Here is a 20,250-nt window from a genome sequence, read left to right as displayed (position 1 = left end):
GGCTTCACTGGGAAGCAGAAGCAATGGCGAGGTCCCTGAGAGCAAAGTGAAAGGGCCTTGGGAGGACAGTTTCAGAGTGTCGGGAGCTCAGGCGTAGTCCCTGCCTGTTCCTCCTGTCCGCGCCGCTGGCCCTGCAGACAAACCTTGCCTAAGTCTTTCCTCTTGTCATGTTCAAGGCCCTATGTGTCTTGTTCCAGTTCATCTCTCCACCTAGCTGCACCTCCTTATACTTCCCTGCGTGAATCCTGCCCTGCAGAGGCCTCCTCCTCAGTGTTTTCCTGACACGTACGATGCCTCCCTTTCGGGCGCCTTTCTACTCTCTTGGCCTTTAACCCTCTCCCCTGGTCCTCTCATTCCTCCCTTAATCTTACCCAAAGGGAATTAAAGAACCCAGGTGTACTAGAAAGAGAGGAACTGGTCTTTTGTTCTTTGGTAGTACACTTGACTCTTGAACAACATGGGTTTGAACTTTGCAGTTCACTTATACACACATTTAAAAAATTTTTTTGTATGTATTTCTTTTTAAAAAAATTTTATTTTATATTGAAGTAGAGTTGATTAACAATGTTGTGTTAGTTTCAGGTGTACAGCAAATTGATTCAGTTATACATATACACGTGTCTATTCTTTTTCAAATTACTTCCCCATTTAGGTTATTACAGAGTATTGAGCAGAGTTCCCCATGCTGTACAGTAGGTCCTTGTTGGTTATCTATTTTATTTTTTATTAATTTTTATTGGAGTATAGCTGCTTTACAATGTTGTAATGTTTCTTGCTCTATAGCAAAGTGAATTAGTCATTCGTATACACATATCCACTCATTTTTAGATTTCCTTCCCATTTAGGTCAGTACAGAGCATCGAGTAGAGTTCCCTGTGCTATACAGTAGGTTCTCATTAGCTATCTATTGTATGCGTAGTAGTGTATATATGTCAGTCCCAATCTCCCAATTCATCCCACCCCACTACACACATTTTTTTCAAGAGTCAATAGTACGGTACTATACCACCTGAGGTTGGTCAAATCCGCGGATGCGGAGGAACTGTGGATATGGAGCCGGCTATGTACAGAGGGCTGACTTTAAGTGATACGCAGATTTTCCACTGTGCGCAGGGTTGGCGCCCCTAACCCCTGCATTGTTCAAGGATTAACTGTATTTGGAAAACAGCTTTAAACATGTGTAGGTGACTGGGAATTACTCTTCTACCTTTAGGCAGAACCTCACTGAAACGACTGCCAGGAACACCCAATTCTCAGAAAATGTCCTCCGGGAATTTCAGTAATATGCAGTTTTGAGAGAGGGCACTTACTGTGCTGGTTAAGAGCACAGGCTCTGGGACAGGTACCCAAGATCCAATTTCAGTGCCATAATTTGAAAACTCTGGGCCTTTGGCCAGGTCAGCAAACCTCAGTTTTCTCATATGGGAATATTGATAACATTTACCTCCTAGGATTGTAAGGAGGGCTAAGCAAGTTTATATGTGTAAAATGCTTTAGAATCTGGTACATAGTATGTGCTATAGAGTATATGAATGTTTGCTACTAGTTTTAATGAGAAGTGAAAAATTTGGTTTTTCAGTAGACAACATTTTTCAGGCTCTTGGCACTCTTCATTATCTTTTTTTTTTCTTTACATCTTTATTGGAGTATAATTGCTTTACAATGGTGTGTTAGTTTCTGCTGTATAACAAAGTGAATCAGCTATACGTATACATATGTTCCCATATGGACACTCTTCATTTTCAGATGCTTCCTGTTAAGGTAGTGAGTGGGAAGTGGAGGGGAGGCTTCCTGAACACTGGAAGATCATTCCAAACATCTAGGTGTGGTGCTCAGCCCCAGGCCGGACACGAAACATGGGTGCCTCATACTCTCTGTCAACAGGTTTCCCAGGAGCCTCCTCCTCACCCCACCAGCCACTCAAAGCCATTCTCCTGCTGCCACTCAGGTCTTTCTTCTGTAGCCATCTGCAATGGGGACTTGTCAAGGGTGAAATGAAAAATTTTATCATTATTTCTAATTCTTCTGGATGTGGGTGTCATCAACGCATCAGGTTTAAAGAGGAAAGATGATGAATCGTGAATGTTTTTGAGGAAATGGCAGCAATTATCATGATGGCAACGAAGAGGGAAGTGAAGAGATTGGCCCACTGGGATGTTTCTCCCAGCCCAGGATGGTGGTGGCGTGGCTCCAGTGGTCTTGGGCGTTACCATTGCACCAAGATGGATGGAGTGTCTTACCCAGCAGCCCTTGCAGATTCACTGTTTTTTTTTAGAACTATGTCTTGTGGAAGCAGGTTTGCAAGTTTTACATTGAGTGAACAGCTATTTCTTATGTTAAGTTATTTCAGCTGTAGAGTAGAGAATTGTTGAAATAAATGGCTGGAGAATTTGAATTGCATTCATTCTTGACATTGGAACTGACAAATAGCTTCATTCCCCCACTGAAATGGAAAGTTTATTACTTTGAGATGCAGGCATGCCATGCAGGCAGGGGGGATGGGGTGTCTGCATTTTATTTTAGTGTAACTCTTCTATGATGCTGTGATAGAGTGAAATAAAATGATTTTCTGAAATCCTGTTGGGATCCATCCCTTGCCCCATTCTCCACATTCGACTGGAAATAAAACCAATTAAAACATTAATTTATAACTAGCATAAAACCCAATCTGACAGCTGGTTATTACTGTCTGAGCACGGAGTTCTCAGGGGGAATAGAACTGGTAGGTGGTGGAGGCAGCATGATAACTCAGCATCTGGATGGATTGAGTTGGATCACCTGCTAGTCAGAACCTGCCCACCAGGTGCTGGGCATCTCCAAAGAGAAACCGTCAAAGCTGGAGATCTGGAGATCTGGAGGACAGACTTGCCAGAGTCCTGGAAACGCAATAATTGTAGATTTCTCCTTGACATTTTCTCAGCATTGGGGGCTTCTCACTGCCCTGCCAGCAGGAATCACTGCAAGGAGAGAGACAATGAGTGTGGCATTCAAGGAAGCCATGAACACGGCGGAGTTGAGGGGTGGCGGGGATGCAGGCTTGCTGGAGTTGCTGGGATACTCACCTGGGCACTCCTGCTGCAGCTCGGCCCATCCTTCTGATGGTGTCATCAGAGGAAATGGAACACAGCTGTTCATCCTCTCCACACTAGCCTTTCCCATCTTAAAGTCCTTGATCACTGCATCTCCTCACCTTTTCCTCTCAAACTTGTCAGAGGCCTGCACATCTAACAGACTTCATGAATCGTAGCTTACCCGGTTCCACACTGGAGAACAGCCACCCCACTCACTCTGTTGACTTAATGCTGATCATTAATTTATAAAGACCTGATGAAAGGGCCTCATGCATATGGAAAGCACAGATTTCTTCTTCTTGTCTCCTTAGCATCCGGTGCCCATGGAATGATTCCTGCTCCCTGGTGGGAATCTCCAGTGCGGAGTGTGGTCATCATTGCAGCCTATGTGAGACCCTTGTAGGTATTTCTGGCAACTTTCAAGCCAAAATCTGTACTGGGGCTGGAATTTGACCCTGACCGTTCAAGCACAACACAGCCTAGGACTTCTGGGATCCCCTCTTCCACAGGGCTTGAGAGAAGTCTTCTGCAGTCTTAGGGATCCAAAAAGCACTGTATCAGAGGCGCATGGGTGTGTCCAGTTCACTAAAGGAAAGCTCTTTCGTAGACGAGCTCACCTCAGTCCCTCAATAGGACCAGTGCTCGTTTCTCTGGAAGCTCTAGAATCTTAACTGTAGCGTGTGATCTCTGGTAGCTTTGCAGATACAATTAAAGCAGCAGCTGTGCCTGTGCCCAAGTGGAATCCTCTCCTGCCACACTCATCCTGACACTCCTCAGTGTAATTGCTTCATCCACACCTGCTTGACTTGAAAGCTGCCGGTTTCTTCTCTACTCCCCCTTATTAGAAGAAAATCAGGAATTGAATCCTGTGGTTAAAGAAAGAAGCTTCCAAGCCTGGGACCAAATCAGTTTTTTGCAGCCATTCATCTGTGCTAGGTAGTCCTGAGGTATGCAGCAGAGCACCAAGGCGTAACTTGAGGGGTCACAGAACCTGCTGTCCTGGGTACCATTCTGGGCATGCACATCGGAAAGGATCTTGAAGGATAGGAATTGAGTGTCCAAGGTAGAAGCAATTATGCCTTCTTCCAAGAGTGGTCTGAATGTTATTTTTCTATAAGAACTTCAGTAGTCTGTGGGTTGGATGATAAAATGCTGATGGTATGGTGATGATTTCATGAGTTGAATTTCCCAAGTTATCTAGCTGCTGTTGCTAATGATAGCAGTTATCATTTTTGAGCCCTTACTATGGGCCAGTCATTATACCAAGCACTTTAATATTTCATTTTATTCAATCTTTATCTGGTTTAATTCTTCTCTACCCTTGTATTCAGTGAGTGAACCAGATCACTCTCTTATAACTTGGTTATACTTACTCTAGGCCCAGTGATGACATGACAGCCAGAGCTGTTGGCTGTCATTTCCAGGCTAAAAGTCAGTAAAGATCTAGGCTCCAGGACATTCAGAAGAGAGAATAGAGATTTAAGCTCTATCAGTTTGCCAATAATATGGGAGACGTAATCCAGTTTTTCTACTAAGGTGGAAGGAGAGAGTTGTGAGTTAGTATCTGTTCTCTGTTGGATTCTGCTGGCCTTGACTTACAGGGCAGTGTTTATCAATAATTTGCATTCTTCTATTTCCCAGTGAACTGTGAACATGGTTGCGTAACTTCCATGGGAAATCAAGTGTGTATGTTTCTGGGGCATGGTGGAGGGATGAGAGAGGACAGGTAAGATGGAGCGCCGATTCTTCAGACTGATCCAAAAGGTCAAAATTCATTTCGAGTGAGTGTATCACTGATGTGGTAGTTCTGTCTCTGGGACATGTCTTATCTATTCTCATCTCTGTGTCTCTGCACATTGTTCCTTTATTCCTGGGTGGCCTTGGTCCCTCATATCTGATTTCCGATTTCTACTCCTCACCTTACAGATTCTTTCTAATCCTTGAAGGCTTTCAGCTCCTACTTAGACTTCTTTCTTTCCTATATCCTTTCTTTCCTTCTTTCCTTCCTTTTTGTCTTTGATTCTTGTCTGTACCATTAAAAATTTGGTCATCATATTGTTCAGTATAGAGGTTAAATGTGAAAGCATGTGGGCTTTGAAGCAAGATGGTTTGGGTTTCAATCCCAGCTCTTTAACTTCCTATCTATAAGACCATGGGAAAGCTCTTTAACTTCTCTGTGCCTCAGTTTCCTCATCTGTAAGTAGGATTGGCCTTTTCTTGATGGTTTCCTTTTCTGTGCAAAAGCTTTTAAGTTTAATTAGGTCCCATTTGTTTATTTTTGCTTTTGTTTCCTTTGCTTTAGGAGACAAATCCAAAAAAATATTGCCATGATTTATGTAAAAGAGTGTTCTGCCTATGTTTTCTTCTGTTAGTTTTATGGTTTCCGGTCTTACATTTAGGTCTTTAAACAATTTTGAGTTTACTTTTATATATGTGAGAAATTGTTCTAATTTAATTCTTTTACATGTGGCTATCCAGCTTTCCCAGCACCATTTAAAGAACAGACTGTCTTTTCTCCACTGTATGTTCTTGCTTCCTTTGTCATAGATTAATTGACCGTAAGTGTGTAAGTTTATTTCTGGGCTTTCTATTCTGTTCCATTGATCTACATTTCTGCTTTTGTGCCAGTACCATATTGTTTTGATTACTGTAACTTCGTAGTATACTCTGAAGTCAGAGAATGTGATTCTTCCAGCTCTGTTCTTCTTTCTCAAGATTATTTTGGCTCTTTGGGGTCTTTTGTGTTTCCATTCAAGTTTTAAAATTGTTTGTTCTAGTTCTGTGAAAAACGCCATTGGCATTTTGATAGGGATTGCATTGAATATGTAGATTGCCTTGGGTAGTATGGTCATCTTAACAATATTAGTTCTTCTAATCCATGAACGTAGTATATCTGTCCATCTGTTTGTGTTGTCTTCTATTTCTTTCATCAGTGTCTTAAAGTTTTATGAGTACTGGTCTTTTACCTCCTTAATTAGATTTATTCCTAAGTATTCTTTTTGATGCAGTTGTAAATGGGATTGTTTCCTTAATTTCTCTTTCTCTTAGTTCATCATTAGTGTATAGAAATGCAGTGGATTCTAATAGGAAAATTCTATTAGATTTTCAATATTCATATTGTCAAGGAATTTTCTTGAATATCAAGATTCTAAGGCCAGAATCTTGGGACCAGAGTCCTTATGGTACTGGAAAAAGTTGAGGCTGCTCAGTCCACAGTGCCAGACACCCAGGCATGGTCAGCTTGCAGTTTCATGTTCTGATTAACCATTACCAGTGGGTTAATTTTGAGGTTACATATATAAAGATTCTGAGGTTCTTTCACACCTTTCCTGAGGTTTGTGTTTGTTTCAAAGTATATTCATGTTCCACTTAAATCTGTTTTAAAATTCATATAACCTTGAATTTGTAACAGAACAAGGACATAACTTTTCAAAAGAAGCTGAACCATAAACATTACCAGGGAGCTGCACTTTTAATGTTTAAAAGGTAAACTTAAGCAACGTATTGAAATTTCCCATATCTGATGGGGACTGTGGGGCATAGAGGGTGCACTATTGGGCAGAACAAGAGGCTGGCTTTTCCTCCGTCCAAAGAAACATGCGTAAGAAGGGATTGTTGTGGTATTATATTATGATATGTTTGTCTTTTATCCATTTGCAGTGTTGGTTGTGATGGTAAACTGAAGGTGATTCATTGGTGGTAGATTGGTCTGGCTGCTGCAAGTGTTATGAGGGTGAAGGGGAGAAGAAAAGAGGTATTAGGCTAGGGTGGTGAGTCTTTGTGTTTGCCCAGGGAAGACGGAGACACCCAAGGAAAGCAGGGAAATCAGATTGCTGGGGGATGTTAGGATTAACTGAGGGAGTATTTTTTACACATCAGACATGGCACAGAAAATTTATATTACAGATTAAAGCCCAAGAGATCTCTGGGTAAAAATAAATTATGAAAAAGAATGAAAGATGACAGATTAAAACAGAATTTTTCAGTGGATCTCATGTTTTTTGTAATGAGTAGCACATTCAATTGTATATGAAGTTAAGGTTATTTGTTGGCATGTGATTGATACTATCAGTATCTGAAGGTAATCAGAATTTTGTAATAAAGAGACTAATGGCAGACTTTGAGGTTATAAGGAAGGATTATAGCGCATGGTTAAGAGTCTGTGTTCTCTTCCCAGTTGGAAATGGAGACTTAGCAAGTGGTTAACTAGAGCAATGGATCCCTGCTGTCTACTTGCTACGTATATCTTAGAATTCTCGAGGCAAGATGAGATTTGCCATGGGAGTGAATATGGCCTGTCCTCCTGCCCTCTCCCCTTCACACCTGAAGAGCCATCCTCATTGTCTATCAGGATTCCATCCCAGCCTTCCACAACCTGGGTCTCAGAGTTCTTGGGAAAGGATGGATAACAAAAGCCAAAATTATATACTCTTATCAGGAGAATTAAAGGCTCTGAAGAAGAAAGACTGCAGAGAGAAAACTGATGAAAATGCTAAAAAATCAGAATTGTGTATCTATGCACAGAGGGCCTTTTAACCGAGGTCTACAGATTTAGCTGAAGTGAAGAAATTATTCAGTGCAAGCCTGCAGGGAAAACCAGGGGTAGATTAAGCAATGATTGATAAATTTAGTGGGTAATTATTTCTATTTTTAAAAAATTTTTCTTTAATTACATTTCCCTTTAAATGTGGAAGGTAGATTCCATATTTATGTGTTAGCATATGGTATTTGTTTTTCTCTTTCTGACTGACTTCACTCTGTATGACAGACTCTAGGTCCATCCACCTCACTACAAATAACTCAATTTCGTTTCTTTTTATGGCTGAGAAATATTCCATTGTATATATGTGCCACCACGGGGAAGGGTAAGCTGGGATGAAGTGACAGAGTGGCATGGACACATATACACTACCAAATGTAAAATAGATAGCTAGTGGGAAGCAGCCACATAGCACAGGGAGATCAGCTTTGTGACCACCTAGAGGGGTGGGATAGGGAGGGTGGGAGGGAGACGCAAGAGGGAGGAGATATGGGGATATATGTATATGTATAGCTGATTCACTTTGTTATAAAGCAGAAACTAACACACCATTGGAAAGCAATTATACTCCAATAAAGATGTTGAAAAAAAAATGTGGAAGGTAAGAGTCTTACGTGGAGTTCAGATAAGTCATTCAATGTTTGGCAACCTAGTAAAGAAACTATGAGATGTAGCTTGGAGTGTGAAATGTTAGGGATTCCCAGAGGGTGCTCATCCCTAGGGAAGGGGAACCTGGCCTACAAGCTTGACCTGAATTAGAAAGAGAGCCTCAGGGTCTGAAAGGAGAGTGATTCTGAGTACAATGTACTCAGAATGTCTGCTGCATGGATTTGTAGGAGCACAGAGCAAATGCTTTGAGCCCCAGGTTCCTTAAGGTGGAAGCTGAAGTCATTGATTTGAGACTTTTTTCTTTTCTGAGATGGATATTTAGTGCTATAGATTTCCCTCTTACTACTGTGTTAGCTGTATCTCACAAATTTTGATATAATATGATGTATGTATGTGTATTATATATGTGATACATTATATATAATACTTTCAGTTCCAAATACCTTTTAGTTTCAATATTGATTCCTTCCCTGATCAGTGTACCTCTTAGCAGTGTGTTACCAGCTTCCAAATATTTGGGGAATTTTCCATATATCTTTCTGCAATTCATTTCTAATTTACTTTCATTGTGGTCAGAGAACATGCTTTGTATGCCGTGAATACTTTAAAATCTATCATATTATGGCCCAGAATATGATCTGCCTTGGTGTGTGTTCTGTATGCACTTGGAAGGAATATGTATTCTGCTGTTGTTAGGTGAGGTGTTCTATAAATGTCAATTAGATCAAATTGATTGCTATATCCTTACTATATCCTTACTTATTTTTGGTCTAGTTGTTCTATCAGTTATTGAGAGAGCAGCATTGATGCCTCCAAGTATAATTGTGAATTTGTCTATACATCCTTGTGTTCTCTCTGCTTTTTTCTTTATATTTTTGGAAAATTTTTGAGGTGCATAAAAATTTTTTAGGATTTTTATATCTTCTTGATGAATTAATCCATTAAATATTATTAAATGAGCTCTTTATTTCTGATAATATTGTTTCCTATGAAATCTACTTTGTCTTATGTTAATATTGCCACTCCAACTTTGTTTTGATTAGTGTTATATCTTTTCATATCCTTTTGATTTTCATCTACTTTTGTTTTATAGTCAAGGTTTTTTGATAACTGAATAATATGTTGTTTCTTGTTTTATTCATTTTTATTCAATTTGAGGATCCCTATCTTTTAATTCAGGTGTTTAGACCACTTACACTTAATTTAATTATTGATGGCTGGATTTAAATCTACTGTCTTACTATATGTTTTCTATTTGTTCTATCAATTATTTGTTCCTCCTTTTCATATTTTTCTGCCTTCCTTTGAATTGAGTATTTATTATAATTCCATTTAATATCTTTGTAATGTATTAGCTATATATCTTTGTTATTTTAGCTGCGTTATAATATGAACCTTTAACTTGTCATAGTCTACCTTCCAGTGATAACCTATTATATGTAGAGTATAAGAGTTTTACCACAGTATATTTCCATTTCTCTCTTCTCAGCCTTTGTGTTATTATTTTTTAAAATTTTATTGGAGTATAGTTGATTTATAGTGTTGCGTTAGTTTCAGGTGTACAGCATAGGGATTCAGTTATACATATACATGTATTCATTCTTTTTCAGATTCTTTTCCCATAAAGATCATTACAGAGTACTGAGTAGAGTTCCCTGTGCTCTACAGTAGGTCCTTGTTGGTTATCTGTTTTATATATAGTAGTGTATGTATGTTAATCCCAAGCTCCTAATTTATCCCTCCCCCCAGCCACATTTCTCCTTTGGTAACCATAAGTTTGTTTTCGAAATCTGTGAGTCTGTTTCAGTTTTGTTAAATAAGTTAACATATATCATTAAAAAAAATTAGATTCCACATATGAGTGATATCATATTTGTCTTTCTCTGTCTGACTTAACTTCACTTAGTATGATAATCTCTAGGTCCATCCATGTTGCTGCAAATGGCATTATTTCCTCCTTTTTTATGGCTGGATAATGTTCCATTGTATATATCTACCACATCTTCTTTATCCATTCTTCTGTCGATGGACACTTAGGTTGCTTCCATGTCCTGGCTATTGTAAATAGAGCTGCAATGAACATTGTGGTACATGACTCTTTTTGAATTATGGTTTTCTCAGGGTATATGCCCAGGAGTGGAATTGCTGGATCACATGGTAATTCTAATTTTAGTTTTTTAAGGAACCTCCATACTGTTCTTCATAGTGGCTGTATCAATTTACATTCCCACCAACAGTGCAAGAGGGTTCCCTTTTCTCCACACCCTCTCCAGCATTTATTGTTTGTAGATTTTCTGATAATGGCCATTCTGACCAGCGTGAGGTGATACCTCATTGTAGTTTTGATTTGCATTTCTCTGGTAATTTGTGATGTTGAGCATCCTTTCATGTGCTTTTTGTCAGCCTTTGTGTTATTTTTAACAAACTTTTTACTTCTATATATGTTATAAAACCCGTAGTATATTATTATTTTTGCTTTAAACAGTATCATATTTCTTAAAAGTATTTAAATAATAAGAAAATTATCTTAACATATACCTATATAGTTTCCATTTCTGGTGCTTTTTATATGGATTGGGACTATTATCTGGATTTTTTTTTTAATGATTTGCTTGAAACAATTTCTTTAACTTTTCTTGTAGAGCAGGTCTTCTAGTAATGAATTCTTTCAGATTTTTAATGTCTGAAATAGTTTTTATTTCATACTCATTTTTGAAAGATATTTTCACTGGGTAAAGAAATGTAGGATCAAAGTTTTTTTCTTTCAGTACTTTGAAGTACTTCTGGCTTGTATTGTTATTAATGAATAATCTGTTGTCATCCTTATGACATATGTTCTTTTGTATATAACTGCTAGATTTTCTACTTACCGGTTTTAAGCAATTTGTCATGGTGTAGTTTTCTTCACATTTCTTGAGCTTAAGATTTGTTGAGATTCCTTGGAGCAGTGGAATTGTAGTTTTCATAAAATTTGGATAATGTATAGTCCTTATTTCTTCCAATATTTTTTCTGTCCCTCCCACCTCTTATTTAACCCTATTTCCTTAATTCAAGGCGGGTGCTGGGCTCTGCTCGGGTTCCTTCCCGGAGCTCTCTCCAGGAAGTAGACTGAGCAATAATGGGCTAAGCTTGTTTATTTCTCATCACTCAGCAGTCATTGTCCCTTGATGCCTAATGTCTTTAGGACCATTATTTCATTATCTGTCTTGATCTTTATCTGTTTTAGGTGGGAAGTTATATCCAGTTGCTGTTAACTTCTTCTAGGCTCATTGTTCATGTCTGGAGTGTTCTGGGACATGGACAGAAGTGCGGGGCAGGAGACGACTCTGCCTGGAATGGGCCGTGTCTCAGAATGGCACGTGTGCTGTTCCCTCTGCAGAGAACACTCTTGCACATGCTGTTCACCTAGTTAACTCCTATTAGTCGTCTAAGTCTCAGTCTACACGTGACTTTGTTTAGAAGCCTGCTCTATGAGCACCTGTCCTTTTGTAACGTCCCCTTTTAGATGATTCCTTGGTATTCTGTACTTTTAGCTGCACTCACTCATAGTATATTTCTTCCCCTTGTCTTTCTTCACCACAAGGTTATAAGCTCTATGAGGACAGAGACATAGCTGTCTTATTTCCTGCAACAGTGCAAGAGGGTTCCCTTTCTCCTACTGGATCACAGTAGGTGTTTAGTAAATGCTTTTTTGGCCAGTAAATAGGAGAAGATGAAAGCATTTGTGTGTGGTAGGGGCAATGGTGCCTGGTGGGTGATGGGTACACAGCATAAACATTAATTGTGGCTTGTGTAAACCACGTGGTAGCTGACTGAAATTACTGACCAGACTATGTACAAGCACATTTGAGATATGTACTAAAAAATTCCAGAAAAACTTCAGGATTGGGAACAAAGGGAATTCTGTAGGGTAATAAGATCTTTCATGGATAGATTTGTGGGTCAGGGAGAGTCAGTAAAATCTAGGTTTTCATTATTGTGATTTTATCTGTCTTTATAGGCTGGTGTTCATGGGGATATACTATGTATATCATTATCATTATATCATAATATACTATGGTACCATGTATCATAATTTATAATGTTATATAGGAGAAATATGTATTTTTATCTGTTTGTGTGTTGTTTGTTTTACCCCCATGACATAAACTCTGTGAAGTCAGGTGCTTGGTTTTTTTTGTGTTGTCTGCCCCATCCCTGATTCTAGAGCCATCTTTTTCACATTGCAGTTACTCAATAAATATTGGTTAAATACATGAGTGAGATATATTTATACTACTCTATTTTAATTCTGTTTAAGTAGTATGCTAAACTACCATTTTTTTCTTTTTTGTTTATTTTTTTTAAACACAATTAAGTGGAAATCAAACTACTTTCTCTCTTCATTTTATTATGCCTATCGGGACTCTGGCTACTGAGATTAAAACGGCTTAACTAAGGCTCCAATGTCCACCTGGTGGCAGCTTAACTTAATCACAGTCAAATTACCTCAGAGGAAATTAGCAGCTTTCCAAGAGCTGAGCTTGACAACTCAAAGCATGTAGAAGCCCCAGGGCGCCCACGTGTCCACACTGCACCTGGCTCTGGAGACAAGGGCAGCCCCACATTAAGCAGTGGGGAGACATCATTAATGTTATGATTAAACTGCCTTGCAGGGCAAAAAAATAGCCTGCTGAGAGAAGGCCAAAGTCCTGCCAAAAACATCACTTCTTTGTTATTTATTACAAATTTCTGGTGATTTCCCTTCCTAAACCAAAAGTAGTAATGGGAGTATTACTGCCTCAACATGCAGGTTGGCAGGATAAAGACTAGGATGCACAGGGTTGGGTGTAATAGAAGCAGTGAGTGAACAAGGATTTATATGTGCCCAAGAGGTAGAGTTCTAAGGGACAGCCAGGGTCAAGTACAGGGTAGCGTGCTCAGTAGGGAGACTTAAGAGCTGACCCTGGGAGGATCAGAGATATGGCCAAGATGGTGTTGACCTGAAGCAGATCGACTGCCAGATATTTTTTCAACAAAGATGGGTTTATTCAAGATGAGTAGAGAACTGCAATTAAGGGGCTGCCACCATGGCGAGCCATGTGCATGTCCCCCCATTTCAAGGGAAGGAGAACCCTTTTATAGGGGAGAAAAGAAAAGGAAGCTGGGAGGGCTGGAGTAAACAAAGAGTCCATGGCTTTTCATTGGCTGAGTCCTCACCAGGAAAGAAGTGTCTTTCATCTTCCTGTTGGGCTCTGCTATGGTCACAGGGCATGAGAGCTCCCCCTTCTGGTCTCCCAGTTCTACTTGATTGAGATTTCTGTTTATTAATTTTTTACAAAGGACACCTGAAGATCAGTAATTTGGGAAAGTGTGTGTGGCACTGGTGTTGAGGGCGGAGCAAATAGTTTTCAGGGTGATCTGACTTAGATCAGAAGGATGGCATCTTTCCCTAGAGCTGCCTTTAATGGAAAGCTAAGAACATGTCAGCTCTTGGTGCCTGGATGTTGAGTACCACCTGTCCCTCCCTCCGTAGCTATTTTGGCTTGTGATAACAGAGTGAGTTCCAGATGGGAAAGGCTTGACTCTATCTAGGTAATGCATTTCATGTGTCTATTAGGGCAAAGCAAAAAAAAAAAAAAAAAAATCAAATACCAGTGTTATTCTTTATCCATTGTTGCTGTCAGGGTTCAGTGCATGAAACAGAAACCACTCTGGGTCTCTTAGGCAGAAAGGGACTTAATATGGAAAATTAGGTGCTTCAAAATAATTGGAATTGCCGCAGAATGGAGTTGAGGGTTGAAATTGTTGAGCTCAAGGGCACAACACTAGAGCTGCAATCCAGGCATCAGAAAGCCACCGTCTTTGTCACAAATGCCTCTTGACACTCGTGGAGCTGGGGACTAGGCACTGGGATGCCAAGTCTGGCTGCCACCACTGCATCTTGATTCTCATATGTTCAGGACGTTACCTGCCAGCATAAACAGCAAAGGATAGCAGCCTTTGTTCACTTCCATCTTCCAAATATCACTCCAGTGGATCCAATGGCTAGAACCTAAGTTGGATGCAGAGTCTGAGAGATTGGGGAGTGTGGGATTTTGTTTTCATTTTAGTATTCATTTCTCTCTGGTGAGGCCAGGACCAGGGTGAAGCAGAGAGGCCCCCCGGGGGCATGAAATTTACAGAGGTGCTGGCTCTCAGGGTCAGGCAGGTGCAGGTGTTCATCTCATAGTAGTACTGTGATAATTAAATGAGATAAATCTTTTACGGAACTTAGTGTAATTTTAACACGTGATGAGTGCTCACTAATTTCTGGGTCAATACCTTTTAGCTCTAGGGAGAAACAGAAAATGACATAACTTTCTCTTCTCCTGTGAATATTCTTCAAAGAATTTTTTCCTTCGATGAATCTCTAGCCTTATGTTATATAGGCTTTTGAGGGTGATGGTCGTAAGGCCAGTTTGGCCACTTTTCAGTGAGTCGTGCTGTTTGTGTGTAGCGCCTCTCTAGAATGTATGGGCGTCTGTTAACTTTATCCTAAGCTTTGAGCATTCAGCCACAAGGAAAGATCTTTTTAACATCTTGTCACACCTCCCTAATTCTTCCACACATAATGGCAGCCTCTGAAAATTATACCTTAGGATGTCATCATTTTTTACTTAATGATTGTTTGAAATACAGATATCCATAGAACAACTTAGGTTGTTTCCATATTTTGGCTATCGTGAATAATGCTGTGATGAGCATGGGGGTGCAGATAGCTCTTTGATATCATGATTTCATTTCTTTCAGGTATACACCCAGAAATGTAATTGCTGGATCATATAATAAAAATTATCATAGTTTAATTTTTTTGAGGAACCTCCATACTGTTTTCCACAGTAGCCGCGCCAATTTACATTCCTGACAACAGTGCTCAAGGGTTCCCTTTTCTCCACACCCTAAGCAGCATTTGTTGTCTCTTGCTTTTTTTTTTGTTTTTGCAGTACGCGGGCCTCTCACTGCCGTGGCCTCTCCCGCTGCGGAGCACAGGCTCCGGACGCGCAGGCTCAGCGGCCATGGCTCACGGGCCCAGCCGCTCCGCGGCACGTGGGATCCTCCTGGACCGGGGCACGAACCCGTGTCCCCTGCATCGGCAAGTGGACTCTCAACCACTGCGCCACCAGGGAAGCCCCATGGACACTTCTTTAAGAATAAAGAGTTTAATAAATATCAATTAGAGATACCCTATTATTTGTGTTATTTAGGACGTTGATATCACTACTGATTATATTCCATCACTTGATGATTCATGGACTGAGGATGGGGGTGGACTAAAACTTCCCTCACTTACGGACTCTGGCCATGTCTCCGCTTCCAGAATTCATTACCTTGTTCTTAGCTGGACACTACCCTTCCTATAATTGCTGCTTATTTGGAAATGAAGGTTTCAGGAAAATGTCTCAGTTACCATTTTGCACTTAAGATGAGACATGTAAGGAAAGAGATAGTCCCTTTTGCTTCACAAATCACCATGAGGTTTTGGAACTTTGAGGGCTTTCTAGCTTTGCTGGAGCAGGCGATCACATACACAGCAGTAGGTCCTTGAAGACAAAAATGGAGCAGCTGTTTAGACTTCATGAACATGTTTGACTCTCTCAAGAGTACATGGGGGAGGGTCACGGAGAATTGGAAATAGATGCATGATAGAGTTGTTCAGGAGCTTGGTGGCATCAGGTCAACATCTCTGTGAATCTCCTGACCTTTGCTTCATGTTTGTCATCTCATGGTTAGCAGATGGCTGCGGGGGATCCGGACATCATGTCCACATTCAAGGAGGAAAGCATGGGAAAGGGGGAAAGACTTTGTTAGGTACATCCATTCCATTACCCCCAAAAAACATAATCTCTCCCAGGAACGTCCTGCGTGTGTGTCATTAGCCACCCAGACACTGTGAGCTTTCAGGGAGGATGCAGAAGCAAGCATGTAGCCTGACACAGTGACGCCCCAAATAAAATCAAAGTTCAGTCAGCAAAGAAGAAGGGGGAAGTGAGCATTGAACAAGCGAATAACAGTACCTAACACAGTAGGGATTCAACTTATTTTTCTTTATATAGTGAACCTGTTTCTCAGAAGAGAAAAAGCCATTACTGATTTTTCACAACCATCTTTAAATTACAGGTCTCTCAGTCCGTGGGATTGAAATGAAACAAATCCTAGCAATAGACTCATGCCAGTCTCAGAATCACTTTTTTATTTCAGTGAATAGTGCTGATGTGTTGAGCTCATTTCAGTAGCTGGATGCTTCCTACCCTAATAGGAGCATTGTCCCAGGAGCCTCCTCAGCTATGTATGCAAATACGTTCCTGTCAGATCCTAACATCAGTTTGACATACATGCTTCAACATAGTTGAATTCCTGTGGAAATTATTCAGGTGAAGAATAGGGCAGATGGAATGGCACCACACAAGTACGGGAAAAGCTGAAACAGTAAAGAAATAACAAGTCAGCAAGCATAATAAGTCATGGAGAGATTGGCTGGAGAGCGGGAAGGGGCCATGTCATGCGCAGGCTTGGAGGTCCATGGTAAGGGGCGAAGATTTTATTCTAAGCGCAATAAGAAGCTGTTGAGGTACTTAGTTCAAACAGAGCGCACGCCTGGTTTACGAACGTCACTAGTGTAGTCATCCATGAGAAAAACAATTTAAATGTGTTCAAATGTCTTAAGTTGAATAAGCAATTTGTCAATTTCAGTGTATTCAATGAATTGCTTTGATAGGCATCTCCTGTATGTCACACATCCAAGGAGGAAACGCACCTGTGTGCATCAGAGGGGGCTCTCCATAGACTTCTCTCCTCCCACTGCACAGAGCTGCAGAGTTCTCTGGCAAGTAAGTATCCCTTTCATGGGTTCTAGTTTCTCTTTTGTACTCTTGTGCTATTATGTATGAGTTTCATTATGTGTGTGCTCCCCAAATAACTGGACCTATCATGTCTATTAAAGAAACCAATGGACATTCTGACTCTTAGAAATGATTACTTTTGCTTAAGAAAACGTTTGGCTCCTGTAGGGCTAGGTAATATGGTAGAGGGGTAAGAGTGGATGGGAAGGTAAGTCAGGGGTCAATTCAGTAGTCTAAGTGAGAGAGCACGGGTGCTTGGGTTAGATTTGTGCTAATGAACACGAAGAACCATGGGTGACTTAAGATATATTTTGGAGGAAAAAAATTGAATTAACGATGGATTCAGTTAAGGAAGGCATACAGAGAGAATAATCAAGTATAACTTCCAGAGTACTGGCAGAGTATTGGTTGCATACTAGCAAGGCTTATTGCATGAATGAGAAAAGGGGGTATGATAGCCACGACATGTACAATGCTTTCCAGTTTTAAAATATTTGAACCTACATCTTAAGATATGGTAGGACAGGGTTTATTATTTTACCTTCTTTGCAGACGTGGAAACAGAGGCTCACCGCCTCATAGTTCTGCTTTTGCCAATCTGGAGACTGGTCAGAGACAAAAGATGTGATGTGGGAAAGAGAGAGGACATACAGAAAGAGGTCAGAGGAATCTTAGAGAAGAGGAAGTTAGAAGGCAGCGAGGAAAGTTGTGTGGGGATGGGGAAGAGACCTGGCGTAGCCGGGACCTGTGGGAGCTGTGGGAGGCACAGTGCGCTCTGAGTGGTGTGGGTGTAGGTGAGGGTAGGATCTCCTTTTCATGTGCTTGAAGAGATGTAAGGAAAAGATTGTTTTGTTTTGTTTTTTTGGTGGGGGTTTGTAATGACTTTTGATGGGTGAGGTATTTCTGCTTCTGTGTGATTCCAGGTAGAGACTGAGTTCATTAAGATTCCAGCTTTCATGCTGTTCATATCGTTTTGTTGCCTTGAGCACACATGTGAAATGGAACTTGAATGACGGCTGATTTGTAAAGCAGAGCATGATTTGGGGGCAGTGAGAAAGTGCGTTTGACCAGTTTTATGTTAAACTTTGTGAAAGACAAGTTGGACAGGTCCATTAGATACAGGTTATAGAAGGCCTGGGAAAGAATGTGAATTGAAATCCTTACTCGCCAGATGTGCTGTAAATGCTCTGTCCTGCTGAAAAAAATTTTTAGAAATATAGAAAGTTATTAAGATGATAAAAAATATTCATAGTACCATCAAGTGGGAGAAAACTTTTACTATTTTAGGGTGTTTCTTCTAGCCTTTTATATGGGTGCATGTATAAACGTGTATAAAAACTTCATAATATTTTAATAATTGAAATTATATACATAACATTTTACAACATATTTAAAGTGCTCGGTGGACACTTTCATATTAAATAATCTTCACAAAATAATTGTTGAGGGCAACACAGTAGTTCATCATATGGGTGAACCATGAGTTATTTAACCCTTTCCTTACAGACTTTATTTTAGCTATTCTGCCATTCCTCTAGTGAATCTTATCATTTGCTATTTCTTTTTTAGCCGTTATAAATGGCGCTAATTTGGTACGTGATAAATTTTTCAGAATTAGAATCTTTTACTGGTCAGAGGTAGGTGGACACTGGTGCCCACTTTGGCAGCACATCTACTAAAATTGGAACAATACACAGATTCGCATGGCTCTTGTGCAAGGATGACATGCACATTCGTGAAACGTTCTGTATATTTGGATGTCAACTAGATGGTGATCATTTCACAGTTTATACAAACGTCAGATCACCATGTGTTGTAGCTGAAACTCATGTAATGTTGTGTGTCAATTATACCTTAATTTTAAAAAAGTAACGGACACTTTTAGTGCCCTTGGTAGATGTTGCCCAATGGCCGTCTAGGTTTGAACCCCTTCGGATGCCTTTTAGGAAATGATTGGATTTCCTATTTCACTGTCTCCTCCCCAATACTGGGAATTAACTTTTAAAACATGAAAAATAATATCTCATGGTTTTCCTTTGCATGTCTTTGGTTCGTAGAGAGTTTATTGGCTATTTTTCTTTCAAAACTTACATTCATGTGTTCTGTTTATCTTTCTGTTCTGTCTTCATCACTTAAGATAGCTTGGACCCAAAAGAGAGCGGTAACTAAATAAATATTTTTACGATTGACTGAAAATCCATTGGACTACCACCCAGGAACCAGTAATGCATACAGTTTTTGTGGCTCCTCTTCTATCCATCTTCCCAAATTTAATGATTTCTCCTATGAGATGTAGTATTCAGAGAAAATGTGATTTTTTCCCTACTCCCTGTAATCCTAAGAGACATTCTGTCAGTTGAAATTTTCTCTCATCATTTTCACTGTTCTTCATACATCATTAGTGGGAGCTGTTGCGTTATGGGAGGGCAGTGTCTGGACTGCATATTTATTGAACTCTAATTGTGTGCCTAAATGAATATGCCAGCCATGCAACTACCAATGTAAGTCTTAAAAATAATAATTTGCGTAACTAGCCGACAGGAAGGCTTGAGCTATTATTTAAGTTCATATATAACATTACATCGTCAAGTGTTAATTTATGCTCTGTTCTTTCCAGAATGATTGAGCTGTTGGTAGTTTTATTTACGACTCATGCTTAGATCCATTTTCCAGTGCTGATAATGTTGAGATAATGGGGATTTATAGTTCACCCTGACAAGAGGCCATAAAACAAATGGCTGGATGTTTTCTCTATTGCTACAGGCTCAATTTGTATCATAAAGTACTTAATAATTGTTATTAATGAACGCTCTGTGGTTGGTATATAGACACAGCTGGGCATCACATCTGTTATCAGACAGCCTGTGTTGAGTAAAGCACAAACACTGCAGGGAACTAATAGCTGCAAAAGGAAATGACATCACAGAGCCGTAGGAAGTGCCATAGATATTAGCTGCACTGAGACAGAAGAGAATTAGGATAGATTTTAGGAGAAATGACAGAATTTGGCTCTTTTTAAAAATTTCCTTTCATGTGGATCACAAGTATCTTCAATTGTGAGCCTGAGTTCCAGGGTCAATCCATATATTATATACGAGTAAAGCATATATCTTAGTTTTTAGATAAAAACAAATAAAAATAGACAAATTCAGCTTACCAACTTACCCTT

General features: G+C 39.9%; 1 non-coding gene across 1 annotated transcript; it reads left to right on the top strand.

Annotated features, from left to right (window-relative positions):
* The first annotated feature begins 18,732 nt into the window (after window positions 1-18,732).
* Window positions 18,733-18,836, top strand: LOC114887883. The gene has a single exon (XR_003791641.1). It is a non-coding gene; the product is annotated as a U6 spliceosomal RNA (small nuclear RNA).
* Window positions 18,837-20,250: the final 1,414 nt, after the last annotated feature.

This window comes from Monodon monoceros, unplaced genomic scaffold, assembly GCF_005190385.1.
Source record: "Monodon monoceros isolate NGI ecotype Baffin Bay Population unplaced genomic scaffold, NGI_Narwhal_1 Super_Scaffold_7, whole genome shotgun sequence".
NCBI lineage: Eukaryota > Metazoa > Chordata > Mammalia > Artiodactyla > Monodontidae > Monodon > Monodon monoceros.
The sequence above is the reverse complement of the archived record's forward strand: the minus strand, read 5'-3'. Positions and strand labels throughout refer to the sequence as shown.